Source organism: Neoarius graeffei, chromosome 25, assembly GCF_027579695.1.
Source record: "Neoarius graeffei isolate fNeoGra1 chromosome 25, fNeoGra1.pri, whole genome shotgun sequence".
Classification (NCBI taxonomy): domain Eukaryota; kingdom Metazoa; phylum Chordata; class Actinopteri; order Siluriformes; family Ariidae; genus Neoarius; species Neoarius graeffei.
This window is the reverse complement of record NC_083593.1, coordinates 26208002-26233274: the sequence shown is the minus strand read 5'-3', so window position 1 is coordinate 26233274 and position 25273 is coordinate 26208002. Positions and strand designations below refer to the sequence as shown.

At 41.8% G+C, this 25273-nt stretch overlaps 1 protein-coding gene across 1 annotated transcript in view; it reads left to right on the top strand.

The window, feature by feature from the left end:
• wdr45 (WD repeat domain 45) overlaps positions 1-24838 on the top strand; it is a 149635-nt gene extending 124797 nt beyond the window's left edge. The window contains exon 12 of the transcript XR_009651595.1: positions 24767-24838. The gene's annotated coding sequence lies outside the window, so the exon portion shown is untranslated. The remainder of the gene's footprint in view (positions 1-24766) is intronic.
• The last annotated feature ends 435 nt before the right edge of the window (positions 24839-25273 follow it).

Genomic DNA, 25273 nt, shown 5'->3' with positions numbered 1-25273 from the left:
CATTTGGACCTGGACAGTAGTGATGCCATTGCCTAAAAACTTGGACTCGTGAAATTTGGTACACACATCGGTCCAGGCCACTGCTACTCAGGGATAGAAGCTTGACCCCAGGTGTGTCCATTGGACTCCATAATGCCCCCACATGACATTGAGACTTCTGCTCAGTATATAGTTTCACTTATCAGTGTCAAAATTTGTTAGGTGTGTGGGGTGCCCCAAGATCAACAAAACTGAAATGCACATTATTTTAGTCAATTGACTTGTGACAGGATAAGTGATTTCTTGCATGATGTTGAAATGGTGAACCAATAAATTTATATGATTTGCCCTGCAAACAGGAAATGTAACATAAATTCACTGTGCATTGCCTTATAGAGCTAAAACCTCACAGGTTATATAAGACATCAGGGTTCTGATGACATCCCCATGCCCAAAGTTAGCCTCTTGTGTAGTGCCACCATTTGGACCTGGACAGTCATGATGCCATTGCCGAAAAACTCTGACTCATGAAATTTGGTACACTGCTACTCAGGGATGGACGCTTGGCCCCAGGTGCAATGCCCTATTGTTTTCAGCATGTTCTTATGTGCGAGAGCCCTTTATTGCTGCTAGCAGCTATATTTAGGGCCCGAGCACCAAGGTGCAGGCCTATGGCTTGCACTGTAGGTTCAAAATCCTATTGTTTACAACATGTTTTTTTTCTTCTTCTCCTTCTTCCTCCTCTTCTTATTTTATTTCTCCACGGAAGAACTTTTTGAGGCACTTGTGATGCTTGAAAACTCACAAATTTTGGCACACTGATCACATGTGCATAAAATCATGCATTTACACTGAGCAAGGGACTGGGTGTGGTCCCGCAGCTCTATAGCACCCCCGAAAAGCTATGGTTGAGATGAAATTGCTCAGGTTGGCATGAGATTTGGTGTGATCAATACTCCTGTGATCTAGGACAAAGTTCACTTGGGTGTATTTGACTCCACCTAACAGGAAGTCAGCCATGCTGGATGGAATGTGGGATTTAGAAATTTTCCCATGCTGTTTTGAAGGGCTTATGATGGACAAAAACTCATGGAATTTTGCACATACATTTGTCCTCTGATATAATTTAATGTGATTATGGTAAATTAGTCTAGGTGGGCTTCATTAACTCCATAGTACCGCCTATTTCAAAAATATAGATTTGACACCTTGTACATATTTGAAAACTCATGAAATTTGGTAGACATATCAGTCATGTGCACCGCTACTCAGCCATAGGAGCTTGACGCCAGGTATGTCCAGGGGATGCCATAGCACCACCATATGTCATTGAGACCCCTACCCGGTATATACTTTCATCTATCTGTGTCAAATTTGGTAGGTCTGTGGAGTCACCTGAGACAAACAAAATTCCCTCTATATTGCATCAGCCATGCTAAACAGGAAGTGAGATATTTTTGGTTTTGTGCGTTTTGACAGGTGTTACGTTTTAACGAACTCCTAGGTGTTTTTTTGGATTTATGCCATATTTGGTATACGTTAAAGCAACATGTTATTGATGTTGAATTGCAATGGGATTTCCGATATGTCGCAAGATGCTGAAATGGCGAACCAATAAATTAATACGTTATAGCACGCAAACAGGAATTCACCATGCATTGCCTGATCTGTCTCAGACTTCACAGGTTATACGATATCATGGTTCTGATGATATCCACTTACCTAGTTTGACCCTAGTTTGACCCTTTGGACCTGGACAGTAATGATGCCATTGCCTAAAAATTTTGACTCATGAATTTGGTACTCTCATCAGTCCTGGCCACCGCTACTCAGGGATAGAGGCTTGACCCCGGGCATGTCCACTGGAGTCCATAGCGCCCCCATATGTCATTGAGACTTCTGCCTGGTATATAGTTTCACCTATCCATGTCAAAATTGGAAGGTGTGTAGGGTGCCCCAAGATGAACAAAACTGAAATGTACATTGTTTTAGCCAATTGACTTGTGATAGGATTTGCGATATCTTGTATGATGTTGAAATGACAAACCAATAAATTTGTTTCGCCATGCAAACAGGAAGTGTGTCATAAATTCACCATGCAGTGCCTGATATGGCTAAAACTTCACACGTTATAAGCCATAATGGTTCTGATGACATCCCCATGCCCATACTGACCCTCTGGTATAGCACCACCATTTGGACCAGGATAGTAATTACTCCATTGCCAAAAAATTAAAACTCATGAAATTTGGTGCACATATCAATCCTGTCCACTACTACTTAGGGATAGAGGTGTGGTACCGGGTGTGTCCGGGGGACTCCATAGTGCCACCATATGTCAATGAGACTTCTACCCAGTATATAGCTTCACCCATCTGTGTCAAATTTGGTAGGTGTGTGGGGTGCTCCAAAACGAACAAAATTGCTTTATACATTGCATCAGCCATACTCAACAGGAAGTTAGATTTTTTTGTTGTTTTGTGCGTTTTGATACGTTACATTTTAACGTACTCCTCCTCGGTGGTTTGTTGGATTCATGCCATATTTGGTATATGTGATGTCAAGATGGTGCAGCTGTTAAATTGTGAAGGGATTTGCAATATCTTGCATGATGTTGAAATGGTGAACCAATAAATTTATATGTTATGCCATGCAAACAGGAAGTGAGTCATAAATTCACCATGCATTGCCTGATATGGCTAAAACTTCACAGGTTATAGGGTATAATGGTTTTGATGACATCCACATTCCCAATTTGACCCTCTGGTATAGCACCACCATATGGACCTGGACAGTAATGAATCCATTGCCTAAAAACTCGGGCTCTTGAAATTTGGTAGACACATCAGTCCTGGCCACTGCTACTCAGGAATAGAGGCTTGACCCCGGGTGTGTCCAGGAGACTCCATAGCACCCCCACATGTTATTTGAGAATCCTCTCCAGTATATAGTTTCACCTATCCATGCCAAATTTGGTAGATGTGTGGTAGTGATGTCATGCGCAAAAGCTTTGTAGTGAATCAGAAGAGCCAACTCCCATCGAGTGAGAGCCGGCTCCCCACTTTTTTTTTTTTCCTTTCGCTGCTCAGCTCTGCTCACGGCAGAACTTTGTTTTGCTTGGCATTAAGTTGAAGAATGAATTCTTTGAAGCCAAAGCAACCCAAATAAACTTGGCCAGTGAACAACGCAATGCTGAAGAAGAATTCCGTCTGATGAAGAACTATACATCACTCTCAAAGGAAACACGGCCACTGATCAATTCAAAGAAACTTGAGGATCACCCATATACACCACAGCCAGAACTACAGCGTCCCCAGGACTTCCCACACTTACTGCCACCAGATGACCTCCCCAAGATAGACAAATCTACACCCAGCTGTGAGGAGATTGTAAATACCATCAAAAAATTAAAGAATGGAAAATGTCAAGGCATCGACAAAGTGTACTCCGAACAGCTGAAATATGCCACGTCTGTGAGATTGATAAATTATATCCTTCTGCTAGTTGGATTGATATGGTCTTGTGCTCGGGTCCCAGCTGCATGGTGCACAGCATCAATAACCTGCTTGTACAAAAATGGTCTGAAATCACTTCCTGAACATTATAGAGGCCTAAGTATAATAGCGACAATCTCTAAAATACTATCAGGGATTATTATTGAGAGACTCAGAGAAACCTATGAGTTGATCCTTCTGCCTTCTCAATTTGGCTTCCGTACAAACAGGTCCACGTGTGATGCCATATTTATTTTTCGCCATATTTTACAATCATCCAGAAAATCAAAAACACTGTTATTTGTAGCCTTTATTGATTTGAAAGCAGCATATGATTAGATTCCTAGAGAGGCATTATTCCGCTGCCTAGAAGTACGGCTCAGATGTCCTCACCTCATAACAATTCTGCGGGCTTTATACACCGGTACAAAAGCTTGCATTAAAGGTTCAAAAACATTCTTCGAAACATTGGTGGGTTGCCGTCAAGGTGCCTTGGAATCCCCGTCCATCTTTAATTTGTACCTAGACTTTGTGGTTAGAGTTGCATGGCATGAAATATTACAGTGCATCCCAAGGGCAGGCTTTAATGTGAACTACATCATTCCAAATGAAGTTTCTCCTAGGGAGTATCGAAAGAAGTCCCCGCCATGTGGTCACAATCAGATTATTGAACTCTTATATGCGGATGACCAAGCCATATTTGCAAATTCTCTGGAAGAGCTACAGAAAATGTTGTCTATCTATGATAATGCTTACAGACGCTTTGGACTTCAAATGTCATATATCAAAACCGAACCCATGGTTTTTAATGTAGATGAAGCATTGATGGAAAAGGAAAGTTTGGTTACTATTGGTTCAAAGGCGCTGAAGAATGTCAGAAGTTTCAAATATCTTGGATACACAATAACTAACTCTATCTGCTTTCCAGAAATGGAAACAGCTGAAACATATCCTAACAGACAAGCGCATTCAACTTTCACCCAGAATTAAGTTCTTGACGGCATGTGTAAGATCACGATTGCTGTACAGTATTCAAGCATGGGAGTTATCAGAAGAAGAATTGAAAAAAATGGAAGTCGTATGGAATGGGTTCCTAAGGAAGATGCTTCGAGGAGGTTACAAACGGAGGAATGCCCTGGATCTGAAAAAGAGAAAGACGAATAACACGGCCGCCACAGCTGAACCAGTTGACTGGAGCTTTGAGATATCCAATAGACAACTTCTTGATATCACTAAAACTCTCCCTATCCGTAACTTCTGTGTTAAACAACACCTTAAATACCTGGCCCACATATGTAGAATGGACACTGATTCATATCAAAAGCAAATGCTCTTTGGAGACACGCAGGGTAGACTGTGGAACAAGGTTGAGCGTGCTCTTGACATCGACAAACAGCAGGCCAGAAGAATGATGATGATGATGATGAACGATTTCTTGCGATTCCTCAAAAACCATTTTAAGGAAGAGCGCCCTAAAGCTGTTGTGCGGCCGCACTAGGGAAACCATGATGATGATGGCAGCATGGTGGCCTTGTGGCCAATCACATGTGAGAATATAGGATCACGCCATTATGTGAAAACAGAGAGGTGGACAGACGCGACAGTCAGGTGGAGTGTCTGTCCGTCCCCATCAGTGAGTGAGACAGTAGACAGCGGTGAGGAGGAGAGTGTGAGTGCATCACAAAAACACGTAAATATGACTGACACCTGTAAACGAAGCAGCATCTGGCTGCAGTTTAAAGATATTGGGAATAGCAGAGCAGAGTGCCTTCACTGTAAAATGAAAATAACAGTAAGAGCAGGTTCCACCACAAACCTGCACAGACACATCAGAACTGTCCATCCCACAGTGCAGTTGGAGGAGAGAGGGCAAGCTGGCTCAACGTCTACTGACCCTGGTGTGCCGGGTCCCAAACCAACAACTGCTGCAGCAGCTACTAGTAGTGCAAATATAACCCCTCCTACTGCAACTCAAAGCAAAATAAGTCAGTTTATACCAAAGCAGATGACCCCAGCCAAACAGCACAGTATGATTGCCACTGATTTCCAGCCCTTTTCCATTGTGGAGGACAAAGGTTTTAAAAGTTTTGTCAAAGCCTTAAATCCCATGTACACTCTACCCAGTAGAAAAACACTGTCCCTAACAATGATCCCAAAACTATATGACACAGAATGTGCATTATGGCAAGACAGGGTGAAAAAAGCTCCATCAGTTTGCCTGACAACTGACTGCTGGACCTCTAGAACCACCTGCTCTTTCATGTCTGTCACTTGCCACTTTATTGAAAGTGGCAGGATGACATCTTGCCTGCTGGACTGCTTTGAGTTCACTGACAGACACCCTGCAGAAGACTTGGTAGAGGAGCTATTAAGAGTGGTAAATGAATGGCAAGTACAGGACAAAGTGGTGTGCTGTGTGAGTGATAATGCTGCAAACATCACCAAAGCCATAAAAAATCTGAAGTGGACCCACCACCCATATTTGGCGCATACATTAAACCTGATGATAAGAGATTCCCTGAAGGTGGTGAAAACAACCATGGACAAGGTAAAGGCTATTGTGGAGTTTTTCCACAGAAGCATAGTAGCTGCAGAGAGGCTGAAGTCCACACAGCGCCAGATGGAGTTGCCCGAACTGAGGCCCAAACAAGTGTGTGCTACCAGGTTGAACTCAACATTTTATATGTTGAAACGCATTCTTGAAACAAAAGATGCCATCATCTCCACCCTGGCCCTCATCAACGCACCTGTTGATACGTTAAGTCAAGAGGAATGGGAGCTGGTGAAAGAGGTCTGCACTGTTCTGCAACCATTTGAGGAGGTGACTGTGGAGATAAGTGCAGACAGGTACCTTGGACAATTGTTTTTTTTTTCTCTACTACTATTCAGTCACTATTATATATTGCAGAAACAACATATATGATTGACAAAACTAAATTGAAAAAAGCAATATGACACATAATTTTACAAAAGCCTAATTTTAAAAGTTGCTGTTTTCTCTCCTTCAGCTATGTCACAGCCTCCAAAATGCTTCTGCTTTGCAAAGGTCTTCAGCTAGTGACGGTAACCGTGCAGAAAATAAAGGAATTGGTTGCGGCTCTTTGTTCAGCCATGGACCGAAAATTTCTGCATATGGAGTTCAACACTGTCCTTTCAGAAACCACATTACTGGATCCTAGGTTTAAAAAGCTTGCATTCAGTGACAACAGAGCTGTTGACAAGGCACTTCAGAGAATAACTGCCGCAGCAGCAAAATGCACCCCCAGCAGCTAGCCAGCTCCACCATTAGAGGGCCAAGTGGAGGAGGAGCCACAAACTTCTGCTGTGTGGAGGCTCTTTGATGAAAGAGCTACTGGAGATGCTGCAAGGATAAATACTACAGCTGATGTTATAATGGAGATGCGATGTTATCTTGAGGAGCCCCTCATCCAATGAGCAGAAGACCCACTGAGCTGGTGGCAGGCCAAGGCTTCAGTCTTCCCACACCTGGTGAAGGTGATGGAGGGGAGACTGTGTATTGGGGCAACATCTGTTCCTTTGGAGAGTCTTCTCAAAAACAGGGCAGATACTAACTGAGAGGAGAAGCTGCATCAGCCCATCCAAGCTGAGGCATTTGATTTTTTTGAATGCCAACCTGCACTGAGGACATACTGTTTGGTTACTGAGTTTGGTTCTGTTTCTGTTCTGGTTTTGTGGATTTGTTTTTGTGTTAAATTAAAAGTTTGATTAAAATATTAAACAAAAGTAAGAATGCCTGCTTCTGTAACAGAACAAATACACAAAATTAGGCAATTATAAGGCTTCTCATAAACCCTTTTGCATTTAGTGTTTTTATCAACACACAAAGCATTCATATTTGCCAAGTTAGGCTAAAATATGAGGCTACAGATGATAAATTAAGAGCCGTTTGGGAGCCGAAAGAGCCATCTCTTTTTTGGGAGCCGTGCCACAAGAGCCGTCTCTCTGAAAAGAGCCAAACTTCCCATCACTAATGTGTGGACTGCCCCAGATGAACAAATTGGCAATATATATTGCATCAGCGCATACTCAACAGAAAGCAAGATATTTTTCGTTTTGACAAATATTACATTTTAACGTACTCCTCCTAGGCAGTTTGTTGGATTCATGCCATATTTGGTAAACGTTAAGGCAACATGTTGCTAATTTTAAATTGCTAAGAGATTTGTGATATCTCGTCTGATGTTGAAATGGCGAACCAGCAAATGTATAGGTTATGCTACACAAAAAGGAAGTGTGTCATAAATTCACAAAGCATTGCCTGATACAGCTCAAATTTCACAAGTTATAGGATATCATGGTTCAGAAGATATCCACATGCCCAAAGACACCCTGTGGTATAGTGCCACCATTTGGACATGGACAGTGATGACTCCATTGCCAAAACACGTGATATTTTGATATACTCTTCTGATGCAATTTGTTGGATTCATGCCATATTTGGTACATGTCATGACAAGATGTTGCAGATGTTAAATTGTGAAGGGATTTGCAATATCTTGCATGATGTTTGAATGGCAAACCAATAAATTCATATGTTACGCCATGCCAAGAGGAAGGCAAGGCAAGGCAAGTTTATTTATATAGCACATTTCATACACAATGGCAGTTCAATGTGCTTTACAGAAGCAAAAACAAAAACAGTAAACAATAGAGAAATAAAATTACATAAAATAATTTTATTTTTAATCTAAAACAATTAATTAAAAGAATTAAAAGAAAATAATAAGAATTAAACAATAGTAGAAATAAAATAATAAAATGCCAAAAAGAAAAAAGGAGAAACCAGCGGGATAAAATAGAATAAAATTAAAGTAAATTTAAAACATGCAGAGAAAGTAAAGATTATAAAAAATGTAAAAATATTAATTATTTAACAGAAAGCATCTGAAAACAGCTTGGTCTTTAACCTAGATTTGAAGCTGCCAACAGCAGGAGCATTTTTAATGTCCTCTGGCAGTTGGTTCCATAGATGTACTGCATAGTAGCTAAAAGCTGCTTCACCACACTTTGTTTTAACAACTGGTTTTAATAGTAAATTTTTCTGTTGCGATCTGGTAGATCTGATTGGGTTAGGCCGCTGCAACATATCAGAGAGGTAATTGGGCCCTGTACCATTTAGAGATTTATACACCAGCAGCAATACTTTAAAGTCAATTCTGTAGCTTACTGGAAGCCAGTGAAGGGACCTTAGAATTGGGGTAATGTGCTCTGTTCTTTTTGTTCGTGTGAGAACCCTTGCCGCTGCATTTTGAACCAGCTGAAGTCGTTTGATGGTCTTTTTTGGCAAGCCTGTGAAAAGGCCATTGCAGTAATCAACCCTACTAGAGATGAAGGCATGTATTAGTTTTTCCAGATCATTTTTTGACATAAGTCCTCTTAGTTTGGAAATGTTTTTTAGGTGATAAAATACCGTTTTAGTGATTGCTTTCATGTGACTGTCAAAGTTTAGCTCGCTGTCAATGAAAACACCAAGATTTTTAACCATTTCTTTAGTTTTAATCCCTTTTGTGTCAAGAATAGTGGTAATCCTTAGTCTTTCATCTTTTTTTCCAAATAGAATTACTTCTGTTTTATCTGTGTTCAACTGAAGAAAATTTTGTGACATCCAGCTATTGATTTGATCGATGCACTGGTAGAGACATTCAAGGGGGGCATAGTCATTTGGTGATAGAGCAAAATAAATTTGGGTATCATCTGCATAGCAGTGATACAAATTGAATTTTTATTGATAATTTGCCCAAGTGGGAGCATATAAAGGTTGAAAAGTAATGGTCCAAGAATCGACCCCTGGGGGACACCACAGGTCAAGGGCATTGACGTTGAGGAACAATTTCCTAGGGTAACAAAGAAGCTTCTATCTTTTAAGTATGATTTTAACCAATTGATAACTTTACCAGTCAATCCAACCCAGTGTTCAAGTCGATATAGCAGTATGTTGTGATCAACAGTATCAAAAGCTGCACTGAGGTCCAGTAATAGCAGGACCGTTGTTTTGCCTGCATCAGTATTAAGACGTATGTCATTTATAACTTTAATCAGCGCTGTTTCAATGCTATGATTGGCACGAAATCCTGACTGAAAATTATCAAAACGGCTGTTTGATATCAAGAAGGCAGTTAATTGATTGAAGACAATTTTTTCCAGGATTTTCCCGATGAATGGTAGATTTGATATTGGCCTGTAGTTATTTAACACTGAAGGATCCAGATTATTTTTTTTAAGAAGGGGCTTTACAACAGCTTTTTTTAGGGACACAGGAACAACGCCAGTCTCCAAGGATGTATTTATAATTTGAAGCACATCTGTAATTATAAGATGAAGAACAGACTTAAAAAAGTTGGTGGGCAGAATGTCCAGTTCAGATGTTGAAGAACTGAGATTTTGTACAGTTTTTTCAAGAGTCTCATAATCAATTAAACAAAATTCTGACATTGTGTTAAAGTTATCTATCTGTGTCATTGGTGATTGCAGTTTTTCAATTTTTTGCAACTGAGATATATTATGAGAAATATTCTGCCTTATTTTATCAATTTTACCTTTGAAAAAAGATGCAAACTCATTGCATTTATTAACTGATAGAAGTTCAGGTGCTAATTGTGGTGGGGGATTAGTTAGCTTCTCTACTGTTGAAAATAGCACACGGGCATTGTTCATATTCCTGCTGATGATGTTGGAGAAGAAAGACTGTCTTGCTTTACGAATTTCATAATTATAATTACAAAGCATCTCTTTATGGATTTGATAATGGATGTGAAGTTTAGATTTGCGCCATTTTCTTTCAGTCTTTCTACATTCTCTCTTTAGCAGTTTAACAGCCGGGTACTGCTTCCATGGTGCTTTCTGCTTATCATTGACTCTTTTGATTTTGAATGGAGCAATATTATCCATAATTTGGGTCATATTTAAATTAAAAAATTCCAGTAAATCATCTACAGAGTCTGACATTTTGGTTGAGTTCTGTGAGAGAGCTTGCTCAAAAAGAACACGTGTTTTCGTTTATGACTCTCCTACCTATAGTCGTTGAGCTATTCTGAATGTGAGGAGACATAGAAACTTCAAAGAAAACACAGAAATGATCAGATAATGCCAGGTCAACAACAGTATAAGAAACAGTAAGACCCTTTGTGATGACGAGGTCAAGAGTATGACCACGAGAGTGGGTCGGTCCCTGTACATGTTGTACCAGGTTAAAGTTATCAATAATTGCAAATAGTTATTTGGCATAAATGTTATCAGTATTATCTACATGCAAGTTAAAATCCCCAGATATAATAAGACAATCAAACTCTAAGCAAATGACTGATAACAGTTCACCAAACTCTTCAAGAAAGACTTTGGCTGAATGTCTCGGAGGCCTATAAATAGTTAATAATAATATGTTAGGAGAGCATGTAACAAGTGCACATAAGTGTTCAAAGGACGTAAAATCACCAAGTGAGGATTGTTTACATTGAAAAGAGACTTTGAATATATTTGCGATCCCTCCACCTTTCCCTTGTCGGGTAACATTCAAAAAATTAAAATTTGGGGGAGCTGCTTCGATAAGGGTGGTAGCACTATTTGCTTGATCCAGCCAGGTTTCAGTTAGAAGCAAAAAATCAAGATTGTGTTTACAAATAAGATCATTAATTAAAAATGACTTGTTTAAAAGTGATCTAATGTTCAGAAGAGCTAGCTTTACAGAAATTCTAGAAGGAATATTTGGTTGTGCATTCTGATGCTGTTTTAAAACAGGAAGGAGAATAGATTGGTTCACCCCCAGGGTTAAATGTGCTCTATGTTTTCTGTTTCTTATCAACACAGGAATAGTGTCAACATCGGGTCCCAACTTTTTTTCAACATTACATCCATTTGCAGGGACCCAGACTACATCAAACAAGACTTTCTAAATGTTCCATTTGGTTTGAGGGTGAAAGGACTGGAGATGACATGTACCTTTTGGATGGTGAAAAATATTTGTAGCCAGCTGAAAGTCCTGGACGAACACAATTTTGATGTACTGGATACACTGCTTGTCGTGACAGATTTGGGCTGGAAAAGGAAAGTGTAGCCATTGGGAGCAGTTTTTTCATGCTATTTGGGAAATCCATCCGAGGAGAAGTGGAGTCGTCTGTCCTTGAATGTTGGGAGGCCTGCAAGTCAGATGTTTGTGTGTCCTTGATGACGACTTGCAAAGATGATTGTTTAGGCTTTGTAACTATGTCAGTCTGCGACATCTTATCAACTGCTTTCCTCGGTGCTGGCTGAGAAAAGATTGCAAGTTTGTAGTGGTCTGCTAAGACTTTGGCTCCAATCCAGCTGAGTTCAGTGCTATTTGGCTTGTAAAATTCTTTGCGATTCCAAAAAAGATTAAAATTGTCTATGAAATTCATACCAAATGAAGAACAAGTTTTTCCAAGCCAGGTGTTAAGACTGAAGAGTCGAGAAAAAGCAAAACTTCCTCTCGCTGGGAGTGGGCCACTGATAAAAGATTGAATTCCAGTCTTATAGAGCTCAGAAAAAAGTTTTCTGAAATCATCTTGGACAAACAGCTGTTCTCTGAAAACATCATTTGCTCCCACATGTACAATGATGCGTTTTATAGTTTTATGCTTGGACATGAGTTTCAAAATGCTGTCTTTGGTGTCAGAGATGGATGCATTTGGAAGACAACAAATAATCATCTCATAACCTTTTAATTGTCTTACAGTGGAATCACCAAGAACAAGGGTTGTGGGATCAGGTGGTGTTACGAGCTGCTTTTTGCCTCTTCTCACAGCTCTTCGATCTTGGTGTGATCTCTTTTTACTATGTGTTTGTCCGCTTGACAAATCCTCTTCCACATCCCTGAGGCATTCAAATTTGTTCTGAAGCCTTATAGGCTGTGGATTTTCCATAGGATTGTAGATCCTATTGTAATTTGTAGAACGAGCTGGTGTTGAAGTAATTACTCTTCTGTTTTTGTTTTTTGGCTTAGCACCCATCATTTGCCAGTTTTCAGTACTTACAGGTTGAGTTATGAATTCTTCCACTTGGTCTGCAATGTCCTCAGTCTGTCGGAGCGTAATCTCTGCATTCTCAGCCACTGTTTCAGTACTCCTTTCCTGAGATATCGCTTTTAATTCATCCGTCTTTGGCAGAGCATTAATCTTTGATTCCAGAATAGAAATCCTCTGTTCTAATTCCATGCATTTTCTGCAGGATTTTTTGCTTCCTGGCATTTAAAAAAAAAAAGGTGGAAATTAAATTAAAATTAAATTAAAAGCTTATAAAGATAAAAAAATATAAAAAAAGAATAAAATAGTGGAAAGTCAATGAGAAAGTAAAGTATACAAATAAAGATTAAGAAAGCAGGAGCAAAGCAAAGAAGCGTCCTACTCGTTTGAGTAGGAGGAGCAGAGAGGAAGTGTCATAAATTCACCATGCATTGCCTCATGTGGCTAAAACTTCACAAGTTATAGGATAGAATGGTTTGGATGACATCCACATTCCCAATTTGATCCTCTGGTATTGCGCCACCATATGGAACTGGACAGTAATGATTCCATTGCCTAAAAACTTTGACTCATGAAATCTGGTACACACATCAGTCCTGGCCACTGCTACTTGGGGATAGAGGCATGGCCCCAGCAGTGTCTGTGAGACTCCATAGTGCCCCCACATGTCATTGAAACTTCTGCCCATCATATAGTTTCACCGATCTGGGTCAAATTTTGTAGGTGTGTGGTGTGCCCTAAGACGAAAAAAAATTTTCAATATCCATTGCATTAGCCATACTCAACAGGAAGTGAGGATTTTTCTGCATTTCGTTTTGACGTACACCTCCTCGGTGGTTCCGGAGAAGGCGGAGCTGGGGCCGGAGGTTCAAAAGGGAACATTGTCATCGCGTACCTCTCCGGTCCCCTGTGGAGATCACCTCTCCCCGACCCAACTCGCAGAGGTTGCCCAGTTGCAGACTGAATTTTCGGACGTGTTCTCGCCCCTGCCCGGCCGCACCGACCTCATAGAGCACCACGTTGAGATGTCCCCGGGGGTGGTAGTGCACAGCCGCCCTACACAAGAAAAAAGTGGTTCGGGAAGAACTCGAGGCCATGCTCAAAATGGGCATCATCGAGGAGTCCCACAGTGACTGGAGCAGCCCGGTGGTCTTGGTACCCAAGGCCGATGGGTCGGTCCGGTTCTGTGTAGACTATAGAAAAGTCAACGCGGTGTCTAAATTCGACGCGTACCCAATGCCTCATATTGATGAGGTGCTCGATTGACTAGGCATGGCTCGCTTTTACTCGACACTGGATTTGACAAAGGGTTATTGGCAGATCCCCTTGACTCCATTATCCCAAGAAAAACGGCCTTTTCCACACCGTTTGGCTTATACCAATTTGTCACACTTCCTTTTGGGCTGTTTGGGGCACCCGCTATGTTCCAGCGGCTGATGGATAGGGTTCTCCACCCCCACGCCACCTACGTGGCCGCATACTTAGGGGTCATTCCACGCCAAACGTCCGAATGCTCCCGCTCGACCATCTCAGATTTACCTGAAAAAATTCCACGAGGTTCACACACTTCCCAATAGGAAAAGTCCCAAATTTCAGCTCCCAACTCATTATAGTTTTGTCATAAAAAAATATTTAGGCAGCTAACCCCAGACACGTTTTCAGCAGAGTTTTCTAGGGAGCCACTTTCACATTGCTGTATCTAGAAAACTATTTGAGCTAGGTCTTTCAAATTTCCAAGGGCTACTATCTGGCTAAAGTACTTGTAGTAGATGGACTTTTACACATGTGCTTTTGGTTTATCATAGCGTTCTGGCGGCTTGAATTTGCTCGAAAATTCAACTCTTCAAATCTGGCAGCATATTTGAAGGACTGTTGAAAGTATAATGTTAAAGACAGAGGCTTGATATTGCACCTGCACCTTCCCACAAATGCTGTGTACTTTGTTTTCAAAAACTGTCCCTCTGTGAAGCATAGTCTAGAAGATATTAAGGTTTAAAAATTGGAAAAAATAATTTGGTGCCATTTTTGGCATGGTATAGCAAAAAAATGATAGGTCCCACCAACATGAAATTGGCTGTTTTTGAAAGATTAGATGTATGTTTCTAACATATCCAAAAATTGTGATGGTGTTTTGCCTTAATGTTGCAAAATGATTTTTTGAAAATGAGGTGTTTGCACACATACACAGCATTCATGGTCTATGAAGGCACTTCCAGATGCTAAGAGAACGCCTTAAATTCATTACATACAGCTTAAACTCAATAAAATGCTTCATTTGATTCATGATAAACTATATTTGAAGGTCAACTTATATGTAATCATTAGGTATAGAAACAGAAATGTGTCAAATTGAGCATGCACACTGCAGAACATAATGTGGATGCAAGTGTCTCATACCATCCCCACATCAATCAGATTCCAAGGCACTCTAGTAAATGTTCACACCTGTATTTAGAACGAGCCACTTGCAATCAGATTGACTATTTAAATGACTAGAATGAGCAGGCTCACAGTTTTCAAGATGGCATCTTTGGCTCCATGTTTTATTGGAGCTGTGTTGGGATGTGCTGAAGACTGCCACAGGTTGGATTACACCAAGAGTTATGCAATGTAAGTCTAACTACTTTAATACTTACTTTACATTAATACTTTTCTTGCAACTTTGCTGATTGACCATCATTTTGACATGTTATGCTTCTATTGTTTCAGACCAAGACAACTGGTATCCATCACTTCTCTGTCAAAAGATGACCAAATGCTCCTGAAGCACAGGTGTAGTCTGCAGGATGATGTACCACCTGATGCAACTATATGTTTGTACCATAAGAAAATAAACCTGGATTGTTACTCTTCTCTACAAAAAAACTGCAGCAACCCATATGGCTTACATGCAAGACCTATGAAAAAAAATCTTCGCATCATCTCTCTGTCCCAAGCAGAGGCCATTGGAAAGACATCTGTAAAGGCTGGAATGAAAGTATGCATGCAGTGCAAGAAGCATATGTATAAAGTGTCAGTCAAAGTTCCATTGCAAGAGCATGTTGATCATGATCATGTTGACTATGTACAACAGGAAGACATAAAAGACCAATTGGATAAGTGCTTCACTGCTATTGGACTTTCCCCATGTAAAATCTCACGAGTCAGTCCCAGGGATAAGGAAGCGTACATTAAGAGAAAGGTTGAAGAAGTTGGCCACAAGACCAAGGAAATGCTACATTGGTGTGCTGCAGTCCCTTCAACGTCATGGGCTGCTCCTATGATGACCACATCATCTGCTGATGTGAGTGATGTTGGCTATCTTGTCACAGCTTTGAAGCAAAAGTTATCAATCACGACTGGAAAGCAGGAGCAGATCAAGTTATTAACTTTGGTACCACAAAGCTGGAGTATTGCAAAGACCATTGATGAATTTGGTGTCAGTGAGCGTCTAGTCAGACGAGCAAGAGATCTGCGCTTAGAACATGGTATTTTGCCTGTCATCACACCCTCAATAGGAAGACCACTGAGTACAGACACTGTAAACAAAGTTATTGCATTTTTTCACCAGGATGATATTTCTAGACCACTGCCTGGTAAAAAAGATTTTAAGAGTGTCAAAGAAGGAGACAAGAGAGTACACAAGCAAAAAAGATTAATTGTAATGAATCTGAATGAAGCCTTCCAGCTATTCAAGCAATCAAACCCTGACCTGAAGATAGGAATCTCCAAATTTTGCTCACTCCGTCCCAAGGAGTGCATAACTGTAGGTGCTAGAGGGACACATTCTGTTTGTGTTTGTGTGTACCACCAGAATGTGAAGCTAATGCTTTCTGCTTTCCCAACTGAAAACCAAGCAGAGAAAATCACCCACACAGATCTCCTGAACCATCTTGTGTGTTCCACACAGAACATGGAATGCATGTTACACAGGTGTGAAGAGTGCCCAGGATCCACAAATCTAGAACACTTTTTGAATGACAAAGTAAGTGATGATGTAGACAACATTAGCTTCAAGCAGTGGGTGACAACTGACAGAACAACTCTTTTGGACTACACCATCTCAACAGAAGACTACCTGGATTTGCTCATGGAAAAAGTAAACCAACTGTCGGTTCATCACTTTATTGCAAAGCATCAAAGTCATCGTTTATGCCAACTGAAGGAAGAACTGCACTCAGATGAATGCATCATACTTCTTGACTTTGCTGAGAATTACTCTTTTATTGTTCAAGACGCCGCCCAGGGTTACCACTGGGATAACTCCCAGTGTACCCTGCATCCTTTTGTGATCTACTACACGGAGGATGACCAGCTTAAATGTTCAAGTATGTGCATAGTGAGTGATTGTCTTAAGCATGATACAGAAGCTGTGTACACTTTTCTGTGCAGTGTTATACCTGAAGTGAAGAAGTTGCTGCCCACTTTGAAGACCATTCACTATTTCAGTGATGGAGCTGCTGCTCATTATAAAAACCGCAAAAGCTTTATCAATCTGCTTTATCACTCATCAGACTTCGGTGTTTCTGCGGAATGGAACTTCTTTGGAACATCACACGGTAAGTCACCATGTGATGGAATAGGTGGCACAGTAAAGCGAGAGGCTGCAAGAGCGAGTCTGCAGGCCACTGATACAAACCACATCCTAACCCCTGAAGACCTCTTCAAATGGGCGGAAAAAAACATCCTAGGGGTGAAATTTATGTGGATAAGCAAAGAAAGTGTAAAGTCCATGGCTGACAAGCTGGAAAGCAGATTCGCAAAGGCATTCACGGTGCCAGGTACTAGAGATAATCACTGTTTCAAGCCAGTCAATGCCACAACAATTGAGGTCAGCAGAGTGTCTGGAATTGCTGGATTTTTGGTCAACTATGAGATAGAACATATTGAAGAAGAGTTTTCACATGGCCTCCAGATCAGTGACATGACACCTGGCCAATATATAACCTGTGTTTATGACCATCACTGGTGGGTTGGAAGCATCAGAGAGACATCTGAAGATCAGCAAGATGTTCAGATACAATTTATGCATCCACATGGCCCAGCAAAAAGTTTCTTCTGGCCAATGAGAGAAGATTTGTGCTGGGTACCTGTGCAACACATCATCTCTAAAATAGATGCTCCTAGAACTACAACTGGACGTCTATATACAATTCAGGAATGTGACATCGAAGCATCTGAAAGATTCATTAAAGAGTTCAGATAATTTACAATAGCTTTCCCTAAGTTGCCAATGCATACAGTTTTTTTTTTCTTTTAAATCATGGTACAACAGATATGTAATGGTTTGTGACAAGTTTCAGTTTTCACCAATATTGGAGTTCCAATATTGCAATACCTAAAAATGGCATATAGGCTATCCTTCTAGTGTACTTTACCATGAATCAAATGAAGCATTTTATTAAGTTTAAGCTGTGCAAAATAAATTCATGGCGTGTTCTTAGCATCTGGAAGTGCCTTCATAGGCCATGAATGCTGTGTATATACAGTATGCAAACACCTCGTTTTCAAAAAATCATTTTGCAACATTAAGGCAAAACACCATCACAATTTTTGGATATGTTAGAAACATACATCTAATCTTTCAAAAACAGCCAATTTTATGTTGGTGGGACCTATCATTTTTTTGCTATACCATGCCAAAAATGGCACCAAATTATTTTTTCCAATTTTTAAACCTTAATATCTTCTAGACCATGCTTCACAGAGGGACAGTTTTTGAATACAAAGTACACAGCATGTGTGGTAAGGTGCATGTGCAATATCAAGCCTCTATCTTTAATATTACACTTTCAACAGTCCTTCAAATATGCTGCCAGATTTGAAGAGTTGAATTTTTGAGCAAATTCAAGCTGCCAGAATGCTATGATAAACCGAAAGCACGTGTAAAACTCCATATACTACGAGTACTTTAGCCAGATATTAGCCCTTGAAAATTTGAAAGGCCTAGCTCAAATAGTTTTCTAGATACAGCAATGTGAAAGTGGCTCCCTAGAAAACTCTGCTGAAAACGTGTCTGGGGTTAGCTGCCTAAATATTTTTTTATGACAAAACTATAATGAGTTGGGAGCTGAAATTTGGGACTTTTCCTATTGGGAAGTGTGTGAACCTCATGGAATTTTTTCAGGTAAATCTGAGATGGTCGAGCGGGAGCATTCGGACGTTTGGCGTGGAATGACCCTTAAGATGACATCATTATCTATAGTAATGACTGGCCGTGGCACCTACAACATCTGAGGGCCGTCCTTAGGTCGCTGAGGCGAGCGGGTCTCACAGCCAACCTGAAGAAGTGTGCGATTGGGTGGGTGGAAGTAAGATATCTGGGCTTCCACTTGGGCAACAGGCAGGTGCGTCCCCAAATTAACAAGACAGCAGCAATTGCGGCCTGCCCGAGGCCCAAGACCAAAAAGGGGGTGAGACAGTTCCTGGGGCTGTCTGGCTACTATTGTAGGTACTAATTATTTGGACATCACCAGCCCGCTGACTGATCTCACTAAAAAGGGGGCACCAGATCTGGTCCAGTGGACGGATCAATGCCAGCGGGCTTTCTCTGAGGTGAAGGCTGCACTGTGTGGGGGGCCACTGTTACACTCCCCTGACTTTTCTCTCCCCTTTATGTTACAGACAGATGCGTTGGACAGAGGGCTGGGGGCTGTTTTGTCCCAGGAGGTGGAGGGGGAGAACCGCCCAGTGCTGTACATCAGTAGGAAGCTGTTGGTGCATGAGGGGCGCTACAGCACCATTGAAAAAGAGTGCCTCGCGATCAAGTGGGCGGTCCTCGCCCTCTGTTACTACCTGCTGGGATGCCCTTTCACCCTCTGTTCGGACCACGCGCCCCTCCAGTGGCTCCACCGCATGAAGGATGCCAATGCGCGGATCACCCATTGGTATCTGGCACTCCAACCCTTTAACTTCAAGGTGATCCACAGGCCGGGGGCGCAGATGGTCGTGGCGGACTTCCTCTCCCGTCGGGGGGAGTCAGCTGCAGGCCGGACGGCTGCCCAGCCTGAGTCGGGCGATGGGGGTATGTGGCAGCGGGGGCATGGTCAAGCGTCAGTCTGTGACCGGAGGGCGGAGTCAGGGAAGGTAAGTGGCAGAATCACTGCACCTGATGTTGATTAACGTGTGTTTGTGTCTTCCCCAGTGACCGCACCCTATTTAAGGAGAGAGCGAGAGCAGAGGAGGAGCTTTCTCCCCAACCAGACACCTGATGTGTGTGCGCGCGTGTCTGTGTGTGTACGAGAGTGTGCAAGAGACAACTGAAAGTCAAGTCAACTTTTTCAAATATGCTATACATGCTCGACATACAGCACAGATGAAATTTCAGTCCTCTCTGACCCACGGTGCAAACAGGCAATGCAATAAATAAAAATAGAATAATTGAAAAAAACAAACAACAATATAAACAGTATAAACACTCTAGATAGGAACTAGACATAGACTAAACACTCAGACAAACAATATAAACAGTATAAATAAACAGTATAAACACTAGATAATAAAAGACAGACTAAACACTCAGACAATATAAACAGTGTAAACACTAGATAAGAACAACACACAGACTAGTGAAAAGTGTCAAAATAAAAAGAGTTATGAAACTCAGTTCTGGCCTGCCATCTTCTGTGCTCCTCCCACTTCTACAAACTGCCACATTCACGTTCCTGAAAGCAGCTTGGCTAAATACTAGTGTGTAATGGATGAAAAAAGCAGAAGGAGACAGTAATGCAACATACAGTGGTGCTTGAAAGTTTGTGAACCTTTTAGAATTTTCTATATTTCTGCATAAATATGACCTAAAACATCATCAGACTTTCACACAAGTCATAAAAGTAGATAAAGAGGACCCAGTTAAACAAATGAGACAAAAATATTATACTTGGTCATTTATTTATTGAAGAAAATGATCCAATATTACATATCTGTGAGTGGCAAAAGTATGTGAACCTTTGCTTTCAGTATCTGGTGTAACCCCCTTGTGCAGCAATAACTGCAACTAAATGTTTCCGGTAACTTGATCAGTCCTGCACATCGGCTTGGAGGAATTTTAGCCCATTCCTCTGTACAGAACAGCTTCAACTCTGGGATGTTGGTGGGTTTCCTCACATGAACTGCTCGCTTCAGGTCCTTCCACAACATTTTGATTGGATTAAGGTCAGGATTTTGACTTGGCCATTCCAAAACATTAACTTTATTCTTCTTTAACCATTCTTTGGTAGAACGACTTGTGTGCTTAGGGTCGTTGTTTTGCTGCATGACCCACCTTCTCTTGAGATTCAGTTCATGAACAGATGTCCTGACATTTTCCTTTAGAATTCACTGGTATAATTCAGAATTCATTGTTCCATCAATGATGGCAAGCCATCCTGGCCCAGATGCAGCAAAACAGGCCCAAACCATGATACTACCACCACCATGTTTCACAGATGGGATAAGATTCTTATAATGCAGTGTTTTACTTTCTCCAAACATAATGCTTCTCATTTAAATCACAAAGTTCTATTTTGGTCTCATCTGTCCACAAAGTATTTTTCCAATAGGCTTCTGGCTTGTCCACGTGATCTTTAGCAAACTGCAGACGAGCAGCAATGTCCTTTTTGGAGAGCAGTGGCTTTCTCCTTGCAACCCTGCCATGCACACCACTGTTGTTCAGTGTTCTCCTGATGGTGAACTCATGAACATTAACATTAGCCAATGTGAGAGAGGCCTTAAGTTGCTTAGAAGTTCTCCTGGGGTACTTTGTGACCTCACCAACTATTACATGCCTTGCTCTTGGCATGATCTTTGTTGGTCGACCACTCCTGAGGAGGGTAACAATGGTCTTGAATTTCCTCCATTTGTACACAGTCTGTCTGACTGTGGATTGGTGGAGTCCAAACTCTTTAGAGATGGTTTTGTAACTTTTTCCAGCCTGATAAGCATCAACAACACTTTTTCTGAGGTCCTTAGAAATCTCCTTTGTTTGTGCCATGATACACTTCCACAAACATGTGTTGTGAAGATCAGACTTTGATAGATCCCTGTTCTTTAAATAAAACAGGGTGCCCACTCACACCTGATTGTCATCCCATTGATTGAAAACACCTGACTCTAATTTCACCTTCAAATTAACTGCTAATCCTAGAGGTTCACATACTTTTGCCACTCACAGATATGTAATATTGGATCATTTTCCTCAATAAATAAATGACCAAGTATACTATTTTTGTCTCTTTTGTTTAATCGGGTTCTCTTTATCTACTTTTAGGACTTGTGTGAAAATCTGATGTTTTCGGTCATATTTATGCATAAATATAGAAAATTCTAAAGAGTTCACAAACTTTCAAGCACCACTGTAAAGGATGTCAACTGCTTGGGGTGTTCTTGGGGTTGTACTCCTCCTCCTTCTTCCTCCAAACATGGCGAGTGGAGTTTATACCAGAAAGCTCTATTTTGGTCTCATCTGACCACATGACCTTCTCCCATGTCCCCTCTGGATCATCCAGATGGTCATTGGCAAACTTCAGACAGGCCTGGACATGTGCTGGCTTGAGCAGGGGGCCCTTGCACACACTGCAGCATTTTAATCCATGATGATATAGTGTGTTACTAATGGTAATCTTTGAGACTGTGGTCCCAGCTCTCTTCAGGTCATTGACCAGGTCTTCCTGTGTAGTTCTGGGCTGATCCCTCACCTTTCTCATGATCATTGATACCCCACGAGGCGAGATCTTGCATGGAGCCCCAGACCGAGGGAGACTGACGGTCATCTTGAGTTTCTTCCATTTTCTAATAATTGTGCCAACAGTTGTTGCCTTCTCAACAAGCTGCTTGCCTATTGTCCTGTAGACCATCCCAGCCTTGTGCAGGTCTACAATTTTGTCCCTGGTGTCCTTAGACAGCTCTTTGGTCTTGCCCATGGTGGAGAAGTTGGAGTCTGATTGATTGTGTGGACAGGTGTCTTTTATACAGGTAACGAGTTCAAACAGGTGCAGTTAATACAGGTGATGAGTGGAGAATAGGAGGGCTTCTTAAAGAAAAACTAACAGGTCTGTGAGAGCCAGAATTCTTGCTGGTTGGTAGGTGATCAAATACTTATTTCATGCAATTAAATGCAAATTAATTATTTAAAAGTCATACAATGTGACTTTTTTGAATTTTTTTTAGATTCTGTCTTCCACAGTTGAAGTGTACCTACAATAAAAATTACAGACCTCTCCATTCTTTGTAAGTGGGAAAACTTGCAAAATTGGCAGTGTATCAAATACTTATTTTCCCCACTGTATTAAACAATGGCTGTTGTCATAACACAATTCTTACTGTCTAAAAAGATAATTTTTCTCAGTCAATAAAAAAACAATAGCATGTCACATAAAAATACAAGGGAAATAAAAAAAAAATTATCATTTAGAAATGATGTATCCACTAGATTTTCTCAGTCTCGGTAAGTCATGTGACGTGTAAGTGACATCACAATCTCAGATTCATCTCATCTCATTATCTCTAGCTGCTTTATCCTTCTACAGAGTTGCAGGCAAGCTGGAGCCTATCCCAGCTGACTATGGGCGAAAGGCGGGGTACACCCTGCACAAGTCGCCAGGTCATCACAGGGCTGACACATAGACACAGACAACCATTCACACTCACATTCACACCTACGGTCAATTTAGAGTCACCAGTTAACCTAACCTGCATGTCTTTGGACTGTGGGGGAAACCGGAGCACCCGGAGGAAACCCACGCAGACATGGGGAGAACATGCAAACTCCGCACAGAAAGGCCCTTGTCGGCCACGGGGCTCGAACCCAGACCTTCTTGTTGTGAGGCGACAGCGCTAACCATTACACCACCGCGCCACCCACAATCTCAAATTCTCTCGCGTAATTTGCACTAGAGCATTGCATTTCAGCAGTCATTTTTTGCATAGGAAGGCTCCTAACTGAGTGAAATGTGTGGATATGGAATTACTGAATATTAAACACTGAAATAAAACAGCAGATCTAGTCCAATATTTTCAGTTAGAAGGATAGGAACTAAAGTGACTACATGCAGCTTTTCACTGATAGATCAAAGGATCCACTAACAGAGGTAACAGGGGCAGCGATGGTGATTCCCAGTCACCAGAGTGGGGTCAGTAGTGCCGCTTTTCCACTACAAACGCGGCTGAGTCGGGCTGAGCCGTGCCGTGCTGAGTCGGGCTGAGTCGAGCTGAGCGGGGCTGTTGGAGTTGCATTTCGACTACAACCGTGCTGAACTGTGCTGGCTGGAAGTGGGTGGACACATTGGGTGGAGTTAGCGAAAGTGGGTGGACGTCACGTGATGTCGTCAGGCGGCGCAAACAGTGACATCAGTGAGCTTTTAAGCGGTAGTCTCACGACCCGGATAGTAAACAATAAACATGGAGGACATGGAGTCGTTAGTGTTGCTGGTCTTGGTGCTGTGGCTTGTTGTCACCAACAACGCCAACAGATACTGGCAAGAGCGTATAGATGAGGCGAGGCGCATAAGGCTTCATAATTCTCGTAATTCTCCTTCTTCCGGGTTTGCGGTGTTTACAGATCCCAGCGTGCTCGCGGGGCGTGTGTGGGCATGTGAGGACACTCCTCCTCACCAATCAGTGCACAGGGGAGTGTCTGCTCATGCCCCCAGCCTCACTCGGCACGGTTTGGCTCGCTTCAGCCCTACTCCAAAACGGTGCGAGTTTTAGGGGCTAAGCAGGGCTGAAGCGAGCTGAGTCGTGCTGTTTTTTGGTAGTCGAAACGCGAGCCGTGTCGGGCTGAAGTGAGCTGAAGCGAGCTGAAGTGAGCTGAAAAAGGGTAGTGGAAAAGGGCCATAAGAGATCATCAGATAATTTGAGTTATTTGTAATTCTGTTAGCATTAGAATGGATGGAAGATGTGCCAGTAAGTAAAATTCTCATCTGTGATTCAGTGTCAACACTGTCAAGCATTAAATCAGGATCAAACAGAAATCACCCAGACCTAATATATGAACTACTGTTTACTAATTCAAGGTTAACCAGGCAGGGGAAGAATATAATGTTCTTGTAATGAGGTATCCCAGGGAATGAGAAAGTAGACAAGCAAGTGAAGGAGACTGTCAGGAAGAGAACTGTGGAAATTAGTATTACATTTTCAAAATTAGAAGAGAAAAGCACCATTTGGAGGGAAATAAATAAATCCTCTCTCTGTCTTTCACTCTCTCCCTCTCCTCACCCCTACCCTACCCCAGCCCCGTGGAGATGGGGGCCAATTCCCCCAATACTTGTGTCTGTCCTCATGTCTCCTCAGCTGTAACTACTTCTGTGTCTGTGCTGCCACTAACCCCCTCTCTCTCCACAGGTGGACCCATTCATGCCCAACAAAATCAGGAGAAAGGCTGGGATTTCCCAGGATGAGCACATCTGCAAAGAGGTGGGGATTCTGATTTGCATTCCCTCTCGGTGCCAGCTTGTTAGGGTGTAGGCTGTGGAATTCTTGTGTTAGGAGGGGGTCCAGGATGTCCTTAGAGTTCAGCCAACTTCATTCCTCTGGCCCGTAGCCTTCCCAGTCTACCAGGTACTCCAACTGACCCTGTCTATGCCAAGAATTCAGGATCTTGTTTACTTGGTAGATGGGTTCACCTTTGATGTCTGGGGAGGGGGGCTCTTGGGTGGGTGTGTTCATGGCTAAGGGGCTCTGAATAGCAGGTTTCAGATAGGAAACATGGAATGTGGGTGCTATTCTGCTGTGTGGTGGGAGCTCCTGTTTGTAGGATACTTCATTAATATAGCATGGAACCTTGTATGGACCAATGTACTGAGCTTGTAGTTTCTTGCATACATTGGCTTCTTTGAGGTCCCATGTGGA